This window comes from Phycodurus eques, chromosome 7 (genome assembly GCF_024500275.1).
Source record: "Phycodurus eques isolate BA_2022a chromosome 7, UOR_Pequ_1.1, whole genome shotgun sequence".
Classification (NCBI taxonomy): domain Eukaryota; kingdom Metazoa; phylum Chordata; class Actinopteri; order Syngnathiformes; family Syngnathidae; genus Phycodurus; species Phycodurus eques.
The window spans coordinates 11982030-11992395 of record NC_084531.1 but is presented as its reverse complement, the minus strand read 5'-3'; the positions used below and the strand labels follow the sequence as shown (position 1 = coordinate 11992395).

The window sequence follows — 10366 nt, the reverse complement described above, 5'->3', positions numbered from 1 at the left end:
ACACACACACACACTGTTGTCCTGCACCCCACTGGCTGGGATTTGTCACAGGACACCACCTCCCCTCACTTCCTCACTCTTTTCTGCCTCAGTAACTCCTTGTTACACGAAACACACTGCTTTGTTTTTTAACTCTAGAAGCTCGTAGCTGCAGCGTCAGAAAAAGACCACGCTTTTTTCTACACTACAATACGCTTTTCCGCTTTTGTTTTTTTTAAATTCCGAGTCTACTGATGGTTATATCAAAGCTGCATGTGCACTTGTGCTCTCTGACTTTACTGCTCGTATTTTAAGGAGGACCACCAAGTAGACTCGTGCATGGTGCACAAATGCAAAGCATTAATAATGTGCGGCTGACAAGAGGACGTAGGTGTTATCATATCGTGGAATCAGTGAGTGTATGTCACATTCCAAAGACTCAAGGAACAGTGTGTGTGTTTTATTTTTTATTTTTTTTTATTCATTGTCCGAGAATGTTCAACATGGCAGTGTTTCAACTTTAAAGCTTTAATTTCAACTTGGCCATGGCCCACTTTTACTGTACAAATGTCATATAGAATGTTCATCCCCAAGAAATTCTCCACAATTGAGGCCAATGATGCTCTTTTAAATCAGAGGTGTGAGAAAACAGTTAAAGGTTGAGGGGAGTGCTTTGTGTGGCCAGTCTGCAAGTTCCCAGCAAACTGTGTGGTTTGCTGCTTTTTTACTGTACAGAGATGTGTGTGTGCATACGCGTGTGCGTGAGTGCGTGCGTGAGCACGGTGCGTGGGCACTAGTGAAATGGTGCTATGAAAGCCTGCATTAGTTCAGGGACATTTTCTTGCGCTTGAGAGAGACTTTCAGTGTTGACGTTACTTTTGAATCATTTCATTTACTTGTCATTCATCTCACGTTGACTTTTCTAAATTCCTCATCTGTGGTGTGTGAGAGAGAGAGAGATCCACAGTTTCCTCACATTGTTCTGTGTTCCTTTCATTATTGTCAGTCGTTGTTCTGCATTCAAACTTAAAAAAAAAAAGTGAAGCAGTACATCGTTCTGGTGGGGTTCTCACTCGTTACATGGCGTGCAAAAGTTGGATAGTAGTAGTACGTTAGACCCCTGGATACTCGTGGCGGAGTTAGCCTGTCTCCACAGAGTCTTGCTCAGGAGAAACGGTTCCAAAGGGGGAATAAGATGTTTATTTTCAATCACAGCCACTTTTTTTTGCTACGCATAGGAAGCATTATCATGAGCAGAGATGCTGTGTAAGAATGTCAATGTAGCTTAGGAACATGCAGTGAGCGCACTAAACCGTCTGGGTGCTCTGTTCTGCCATTTTGTTAAGGGAACGTGTCACCAGTCATAGAGGACAGTTTACTATTGGGATATATTTATGACTAAAAAAACAGCGTTTAATATATTACCTTGTAGGGATGGGCATTTTCACAATTGGGAATTTGAATAATTAAAATTAATATTTTGAATGAAATGGGTGAATCTGAATGTTCTGAACTCCCGATTTGTCTTATCAAGTTGACTAATACTGCCTACAGGAGTGGCTATATCGTCACTGTATGGCGAAAACCTCCCATGTCCAATTTTGGCCAATTTCATATTTCTTTCACAAATCAATACTATTAATCAGTCTCCATGTGGGTCTGTTATTTTTTTAAATTATTGACCAATCTAAAGTGTTGTAAATGGATTGCTCTCTTAGATGATTCAATGTTAATGGCTCAACAAACATGCTGTTTTTTTGTTTCCCCAAACAGTTATGATTTTGAATATGTGAGGTTGCCACTTGATTCAAGCAATATGATGTGGCCCTAGCTCAACTTCCCCTAGCTGACGTGGTGGTGTCCTTTAGACATCAGCTCTTAACAACTACTGTATTTGCACGACCATAAGGCGCACTTAAAAGTCTTAAATTTTCTCCAAAATGGACGGGGCGCCTTATAATGCGGCGCGCCTTAAGTGTGCACCGAGTTCCAAAATCTATAAATGTTGTTGTGTGATGAGCGCTCCGCTTGACTGACTGGGAGCATTTCCTGCCGAGACTGAGGACAGCATGCGGACGTTAAGGGGGAAGGGTGCGCGTGAAGGAGGACTCTAAAGGCACGCCCCCAGTAGGTATATAGCGCCGGTCAAGCCAGCCTCCACTCGTAAAGTGGCAATCAAGCCAGCCGCCCCTAATTTTGTTCATACGAGGCATTACGGTAATAAGTTGCCAACTCGCGGCGAAAGCCACCTTCAAAATAAAAGCTTCCCAATAATACGGACGTCAATGCTTTCGGTTAAGGAATGCAACCAGCAAGCTTAATTAGAATCTTGAGATGTATTAAAAAATGTAGTTTATTAGTTTTCAGAGACTTTTATTTTGAAATACAATATCAGATCTTCTTCAAACCTCTTTTGGTGGAGTCCTTGATGGTCTGTCACACAGATCTGGACTTGTCTTGCGATACCAATGGGATTATGTTGGGGTGGAATTGGCTCAGTAGGTAGAACAGGTTCGAATCCCTGTTACGACTGTCCGCATGTCGAAGTGTCCTTGGGCAAGACACTGAACCCTAATTTGCTCCCAATGGGCCTGGCAGCGCGTCGCATGGCTGCAGTCGCCCATTGGTTTATGAACGTGTGTGTGAATATGAGGCTTTGTAAAGCGCTTTGGGCACTGTGATGATGTAGATAAAGTGCTATATAAGTGCAGCCCATTTACCATTTATTTTTCCTAAGATATCAAATAAACTACATTTTTTAATGTATCTCAAGATTCAAATTAACTTTGATGTCAATTTTTCACTGATGTCCGTATTATTGGGAAGCTTTTATTTTGAAGGTGGCTTTCGCCGCGAGTTGGCGACCTATTACCGTAATGCCTAGTATGAACAAAATTAGGGGCGGCTGGCTTGACTGCTACTTTACGAGTGGAGGCTGGTTTGACTGCAGTCAAAAATTGCACCTACAAAGAGACACGCTTACGAAGCAGTTTATACTGCAACTGTTTTACCATGCCTGCGCCCAATAATACGTTGTGCCTTATGTATGTTAAACAGAAATAGACCCCATAACTGAGACTGCTCCTTTTAATACGGTGCGCCCTATGGTCGTGAAAATACGGTAGTCGATTTCAGTGCGGTGAGAAAGTATTGTTCCCCATCGTTTCCCCACTTTCATGTTTAAGATTATCAGACAAAAGGAAGGAAGAAACTGGGCAAAAGTGGCATCCATCTCAGAGTTCCAAGGTGAAAACCACTGCTGACCAAAAAAACATAAAGGCTCATCTTACTTTTGCAAAAAAAAAAAAAAGCATCTGAATGATTCCCAAGACTTTTGGGAGAATATTTTTTGGACTGAAGAGATGAAAGTTGAGCTTTTTGGAAGGTGTGTGTCTCATTACATCTGACGTATATGTAGCACAGCGTTTCTGAAAAAATTCATACCAACAGTCAAACATGGTGGTGGTAGTGTGATGGTCTTGGGCTGCTTAGCTCGTTCAGGCGGTTGACAACTTGCTGTGGTTGATGGAACAATGAATTCTGCTCTTTAGCAGAAAATCCTGAAGGAGAATGTTAGCCATGGGTTTGTGACCTCAAGCTGAAGCGCACTTGGTTTCTGCAGCAGGATAACGATCCAAAACTGACCAGGTTAACTTCTGAATGGCTTAAAAAAAATCTAAATCAAGGTTTTGGAGTGGCCTACTCAAAGTAGCAGACTTGAATCAGATTGAAATGCAGTGGCATGACCTTAAAAAAGCCATCCGTTCATTCTCAAAAACCCTCAATTGTTTTGCTTAATTCAAGCAATTCTGCAAGGAAGAGTGGGCCAAAATATCTCCACAGAGATGTGAAAGACTTATTGCCAGTAATAGAAAACGCTTGATTTCAGTTGTTGCTGCTGAGGACGGCCCAACCAGTTACTAGGTTTAGGGGACCATTACTTTTTCCACACAAGGCCAGGTAACTTTCAATTAGAATTTTTTTCCTTAATAAATAAAATCACCATTTAAAACTGCATTTTAAGTTCACTTAGATTATAACTGTCTGATATTTGCATTTGTTTGATGATCTTAATATGGGGAAACTATGCAAAAATATAAGAACTTGAGATGAGAGCCAATACTTTTTCACCACACTAATTGTTCTGCCCATTCAAGTAGAAGCTGAAAATAAGTTGTTATAATGGTTGTCCGACTTGCAACTCTTAAGAAAACAGGGTACCTCTAAGCTCAGAGTAAAATGCAGGGAGACTCAAGCTTCCAGAGTTTTCCCTAATCAGGGTTGTTTTTTTTTTCCTTCCCTCTCTGGGTCTATCATCTAAAACCTTCTGCTTTGACAAACTGGAAAAACGACATGTTACTGCAACAACTGTAGTAGCAGATGCTCTGTAAATGGTGGGGCATTATATAATTAGATTTTTAGGTTTTCTTGATAAAAACTGTTTTGGCTCCTCATTTTCAGTTGTCTAGCCTGAAAATATTGTTTTTGGATAATTAATGAAAAACAGTTGTCTGTTAAAGGGAGAGTTTTCAGTTTTTTTCAGTTTTTCACATTTGTTAAAGCATCACATAATTATGACTTGATAAAGTTGATCAGTTAATAACATCTGCTGTTACTGGCGCCATCTTGTGCTTCTAATTTTATTAACAGGAAACCACCTTGCCTGAGGAAAAATGACCAGAGACAAAAGATATGACCTACAAGGTGTCAGTCATTTGTCACGCACTTGCAGGCCCACTCATCGTTGAGCAGATCAACGTGGGCTCGGCCTTGTTACTCCACGAAAGTACTTTACTGTATTTAGTGCTGCCAAATGTTACAGAACGTCCATATTTTCTTATGGAAAATACTAAACGCTGACTTGTTACGCCCATGACACCGATTGTTCCGGGTATTGGAGGAGAAAAAAAATCTAATGTCCGACATTACTGGCCAGTACAGGGCTGTGTCCGGCGACCGTGACAAAAATTTCATGGAACACTATAAGATACGAGCTGTTCGGTCCCTGTACGGAGTCAGAGTTTGGTCCGCAAATCCGGCAGTAAGTCTGACTCGTTTCCGGTGAGGGTTGGCCTCCGCCAAGGCTGCCCTTTGTCACCGATTCGCATAACTTTTATGGACAGAATTTCAAGGTGCAGCCAAGGTGTAGAGGGGGTCCGGTTTAGTGGGCTCAGTACTGCATCTCTGCTTTTTGCAGATGATGTGGTTCTGTTGGCTTCATCAAGCCGTGATCTTCAACTCTCGCTGGAGCAGTTCGCAGCTGAGTGTGAAGCGGCTGGGATGAGAATCAGCACCTCCAAATCTGAGACCATGGTCCTCAGTCGGAAAAGGGTGGCGTGCCCTCTCCGGGTCGAGGATGAGATCCTGCCCCAAGTGGAGGAGTTAAAGTATCTTGGGGTCTTGTTCACGAGTGAGGGAAGAATGGAACGGGAGATCGACAGGCGGATCGGTGCAGCGTCTGCAGTGATGCGGACTTTGTATCGATCCGTTGTGGTAAAGGAGGAGCTAAGCCGAAAGGCGAAGCTCTCGATTTACCGCTCGATCTACGTTCCTAACCTCAACTATGGTCACGAGCTGTGGGTCGTGACCGAAAGAACAAGGTCCCGGACACAAGCGGCCGAAATGAGTTTCCTCTGCAGGGTGTCTGGGCTCTCCTTTCGATATAGGGTGAGTAGCTCGGTCATCCGGGAGGATCTCAGAGTAGAGCCGCTGCTCCTCCACATCGAGAGGAGCCAGATGAGGTGGCTGGGGCATCTGATTCGGACGCCTCCCTGGTGAGGTGTTCCGGGCACGTCCCACCGGGAGGAGACCCCTGGGACGACCCAGGACACGCTGGAGAGACTAAGTCCTTCGGCTGGCCTGGGAACACCTCGGGATCCCCCCCGGGAAGAGCAGGATGAAGTGGTAGGGGAGAGGGAAGTCTGGGCGTCTCTGCTAAAGCTACTCCCCCCGCGACCCGACCTCTGATAAGCGGTAGAAAATGGGTGGATGTATGGACTATAAGAAAAAATGCTGCTTGGGGGCGTGCTATTTTACGTTCTCTTTGCGTCTGGTGTCAATGCATTAAAAGTCACGAATCATCGCCTCCTTGGTAGCGAATAAACTACACGTCTTGCCATGCTTCTGACACGTAGCCTTTACGTTATCACAAAGGGAGGGTGAGGAGTGGGTAGGAAAAGACGGAAAAGCATGATGCCTATTGCTAAGCTGTCGTGAAATCGCAAAGCACCGCAATAAGTGATAGGGTGATACAGTACACTTGTCACACAGGCTCCAACCGCTTTATAGCAGAGGGTAACCAAGTTTGAACAACAACATAAACCAATTAATATACGCCTGGAGATACAAATGTAAAATAATTAACCTCCTCAAGACGCCCCTTAAAACGTAAATCAATGAATACATCACTGGAGACATCATCTGAGAATGGTGTCAGGTTAAAGGTATGTTATTATTTTATAATATTTATTTGTAATGTAAGATAGCCTTTATTAGTCCCACAATGGGGAAATTTCAATTTCAGTAGCAGTAGTAGATGTGGGAAATATAAATAGCATGAAAGCGAAAACATACAAGTACATTTACAAAATTGAAATCTCAACTATTGTCTGTGCATAAACTATCCAATTAAATTTATCAGCAATGTTATTTATTGGCAAAGTAGAGTGGTGAGTTTTGAGATCTGATTAATCTGATTTAATAGACTTGCTTATTTTTTTTTTTTTTTTTTTTTTTTTTTAAAACCAAAGGTTGTAAACAGAATTGGTAAAGGCGAATTAATCCATAGACGCAGATACTTTTGGCAAAAGCATGTCAAAATCTCATACTTTGATTCAGGCTGCAAATGCGTCTGCCCTTACAAGGTCGATAATAATGCGCAATAGTACTCGTCAATAAAAATATTAAAATAACAAATAATGAAGCCATATTAACGATTACGGTTATAGAGTAATGATTGTTGTGCGACTGAACAGTATGCAGAATTATTTTTACCCTTTTACAAAATATACTGTAATAACTTCCATGGTTATGCGCTTGACAACATTTTGAAAATATGGGAATTCAGACAAATTTGTACAAATTTTTCTGTTAAAGTAGTAATTTCTATACATTGGCAGCTCTATGTATTTGTCAAGGGAGTGTTGCTATAACACCAAATGCTATTGTTTTGAAGTTATTTTTTTGCGAGGCTGGGGGGTGTTCCCATGAGTGTGTGACAAATGATTGATGCCTCATAAATTATGCCTTTTTCTCTGGTTGTTTTCCCTACATCAAATTAGAGGGACAAGAAGGGGCCAGGGAGGGATGATTTTTTTTTTTAAACAAATCATATTTATCATGTACTACTGTCAAGTCAAAATGAGTTAACAAATATGACAGTTTTTATTTTATTGTTAAATCTCCCTTTCAGTCACAACCAAAACATATATAGTGCCCTCTAGTTGTAGCGCTTACGATAACATAATAACTTTAACACATTTTAAACAAAATGCTAGTTACATTACTGCAACCAGAAGTTGCATTACTAGGTTATGTGACTTTTTAAAACTCATAAAAGCCTTTGGAGCAACTGACCTGTCATACATATTGGTGTCGTTTTTGCAGGTCTATGTGAAGGATCTTTTGACATCCCTTTTTTAAATTTTTTTAATGAGGCTATTGTGTAAACATCTGGACTCACAAATGTTGATACACAACACTGACTGTATCTTGTGAGTTTTGCTAATAGCTGACCTGCAATTGTCCGGCAAGCAAGCAGTTCAGAGTGTATGCCCATTTTACCCAAATTCAGCTTAAATAGGCTTCCGCTCCCACTGTTGAGAGTGCAGACAAATCAGTGAGTCATGTGGCAAGAAACGAAAACATTCGTAGATGCAGACGATCCAACTCTGCGTGCTGTAAGAGTCCATCATCTCTGTTTTCTTGCACTTTGATTGCAAACATGACTTAAGATGTAAGAATTCTCTAGTATAAGTGAATCATTGTTCCTTATTTGTCTTAGGACTCACTTGTGATTGATAATGACATTGTACATCTTGTTTAAAAAAAAAAAAAAAAAAAAAAATCATAAAGTACATGCAAAAAAAAAATAAATACATTTTTAAAAAAATGCCCAAAAACGTTACCAGTCAGAGGCCAAGGAAAAGGACTCATTTTTTGTTTTTATTTTTTTATTCGCAATTTATCACTGTGTGATACTTTGTACATCATATATAAACTGTATTCAAATGATTTCCTCTCACTACAAGGGACAAGAGACCCACTTTTTGTTAATTTGTTTTATATATATTTTAACAGCATTCTAGCTTCTATCAAATGACTCCTGTTTGTTTTTGTTTGTTTTATGAGTTGCTTGTCGTATGTCATTAAGATAAAAGGATAAAAAATGATTTTGTACAGTAAGGGTGTGTGTATCATGTCGTTTGTTGCCTTGTTGTTTGCAATACCCAAAGAATCTTGCAATCCCAAAGAAACAATCTTATACAGGGTACTCTAATACAATTGCAGCCAAAATATTAGGTACACTTGCACAATTGAATTACTGTGCCTTCCTTTGTGGGGTTTGCATGTTCTCCCTGTGCTTCCTCCCACATTCCAAAACCAAAAACATGCATGTTAGATTCAATGACAACTCTAAATTTTCAATGTGAATAGTTTTTTTGTGCCCTTCGATTGGCTGGCAACCGACTCCAGGATGTACCCCGCCTCTCAGTCAGCCAGGATAGGTTCCAGCTCGTCCATGACCAAGATAAGGATAAGAAATATAGAAAATGGACAAATGGATGTTACAATATTTATTGCACAATAACTACAAATATTAATGTAAAATACTCTGGCACACGACTCCTATGTGGGCAGAAGTGGAACTACGCCACAAATACAGTAATTTGATTTTACATTTCCTAGTCTTGTAATCATGTCTCTTTGGTTGGTTTGTTTGCTAATGTTATGACAGAAGAAAGTGAATATCATTAGTTTCTTATGGTGGCACGGTGGATGACTACTTGGCACATCTGCCTCACAGTTCTGAGGACCGACCAGGGTTCAAGTCCTGACCGCGCCTGTGTAGCGTTTGCATGTTCTCCCCGTGCCTGTGTGGGTTTTCTCCGGGTACTCTAATTTCCTTCCACATCTGAAAAAACATGCACGGTAGGTTAATTGAAGACTATAAATTGCCTGTAGATGTCATTGCGAATGGTTGTTTGTTTATATGTGCCCTCCGATTGGCTGGCGACCAGTTCAGGGTGTACCCTGCCTCTCGCCTGAACATAGCTGGGATAGGCTCCAGCACGCCCGTGACCCTTGTGAGAATAAGTGGTACAGAAAATGGATTATTTTCTTATGTTTTTACATTTATGAAGGTATTTTTCTTTAAGAGGCATAGTCGCCAAGCATGTGTAGGGCACTTATATAATGCAGTGTCACTGCATTATATAAGTGAGGCATATATATTATATATTGGTGAGGCTATATATATATTATATATTGGTGAGGCACTGGCTCAGTCACGTGACGTCTGGAGCTCTATGAAGCTCAACTCAACACTGCCACATGCTGGTTGTGGCACCGTACATACCAGACTCCACTGTGCACTTGTAGTGGTTCTTCTGGTCGATAAGAAAGACTAAATGTCACACACTTTCATTCAATATATTAGACAGTCTGTTCGACGTCAGTAAGTGCAGTACATGTGTGATAAAACGTATATTATTGTCGTTGTAATGAGGAAACAGCTATGTCTCTTGTGTGAAGCCACGGACCAATCACAGCCTGCCTGAATGGATGTGCGCGTGGTCTCTTGAAGCATTATGGGAGCGATGACTCAACGTGACTCGGAGCTGCGTTTCCTATGCATTTGAACAGGAAATATGAAAATTCATCTGTTTTAACAAAATCATTTAAATTATTGGATTGAAAAAGAGAAAAAGAAAAAACACGGACCATAGAACTAAAATGGAAGAATTTAATTTAATCATAAGGTTTAAGGTTTTTATTATTCACATGCAGTAAAAAGGAAAGACCACCAGGGGGCAGTGAGGCTGCCTCACTTGCCTACCCTGACCGCACGTCACTGATATAATGAGATAATTTGGACTGCAATCATGTTTGATTTTGCCTTTTTTATTTATTTTAGCTTCATCAGAACAATAACAAATAATTTATATATTTAACTGTTTTGCATTATTAATCACAGTCTCCCTTTTTGTTGATTTGTTGAGCCTCAGGTTTTTACACCATAATTATGAACATGTTTGTATATCAATATTTGTCTCAAATGTCAATAAGAAGTGATTATGTATTTGTAAAGGCAGAATACTTAAATAAATACAGTACAGTGGACCCCTGCATACGGCACCTGCTTTTTTTTTAATAATTTTTTTTAAAC

The 10366-nt window shown here is 40.6% G+C and overlaps 1 protein-coding gene across 3 annotated transcripts in view; it reads left to right on the top strand.

Moving 5' to 3' along the window:
• Positions 1–10366, top strand: part of strn4 (striatin, calmodulin binding protein 4) — a 41041-nt gene that overhangs the window by 30380 nt on the left and 295 nt on the right. For 2 of the 3 annotated variants that reach the window (XM_061680934.1, XM_061680935.1), the window contains exon 18: positions 1–2134. This exon is cut by the window's left edge and continues 96 nt beyond it. The exons of the other annotated variant lie outside the window; for it this stretch is intronic. The gene's annotated coding sequence lies outside the window, so the exon portion shown is untranslated. Of the gene's footprint in view, positions 2135–10366 lie in introns of those variants that run through there. 3 annotated transcript variants of the gene reach the window in all.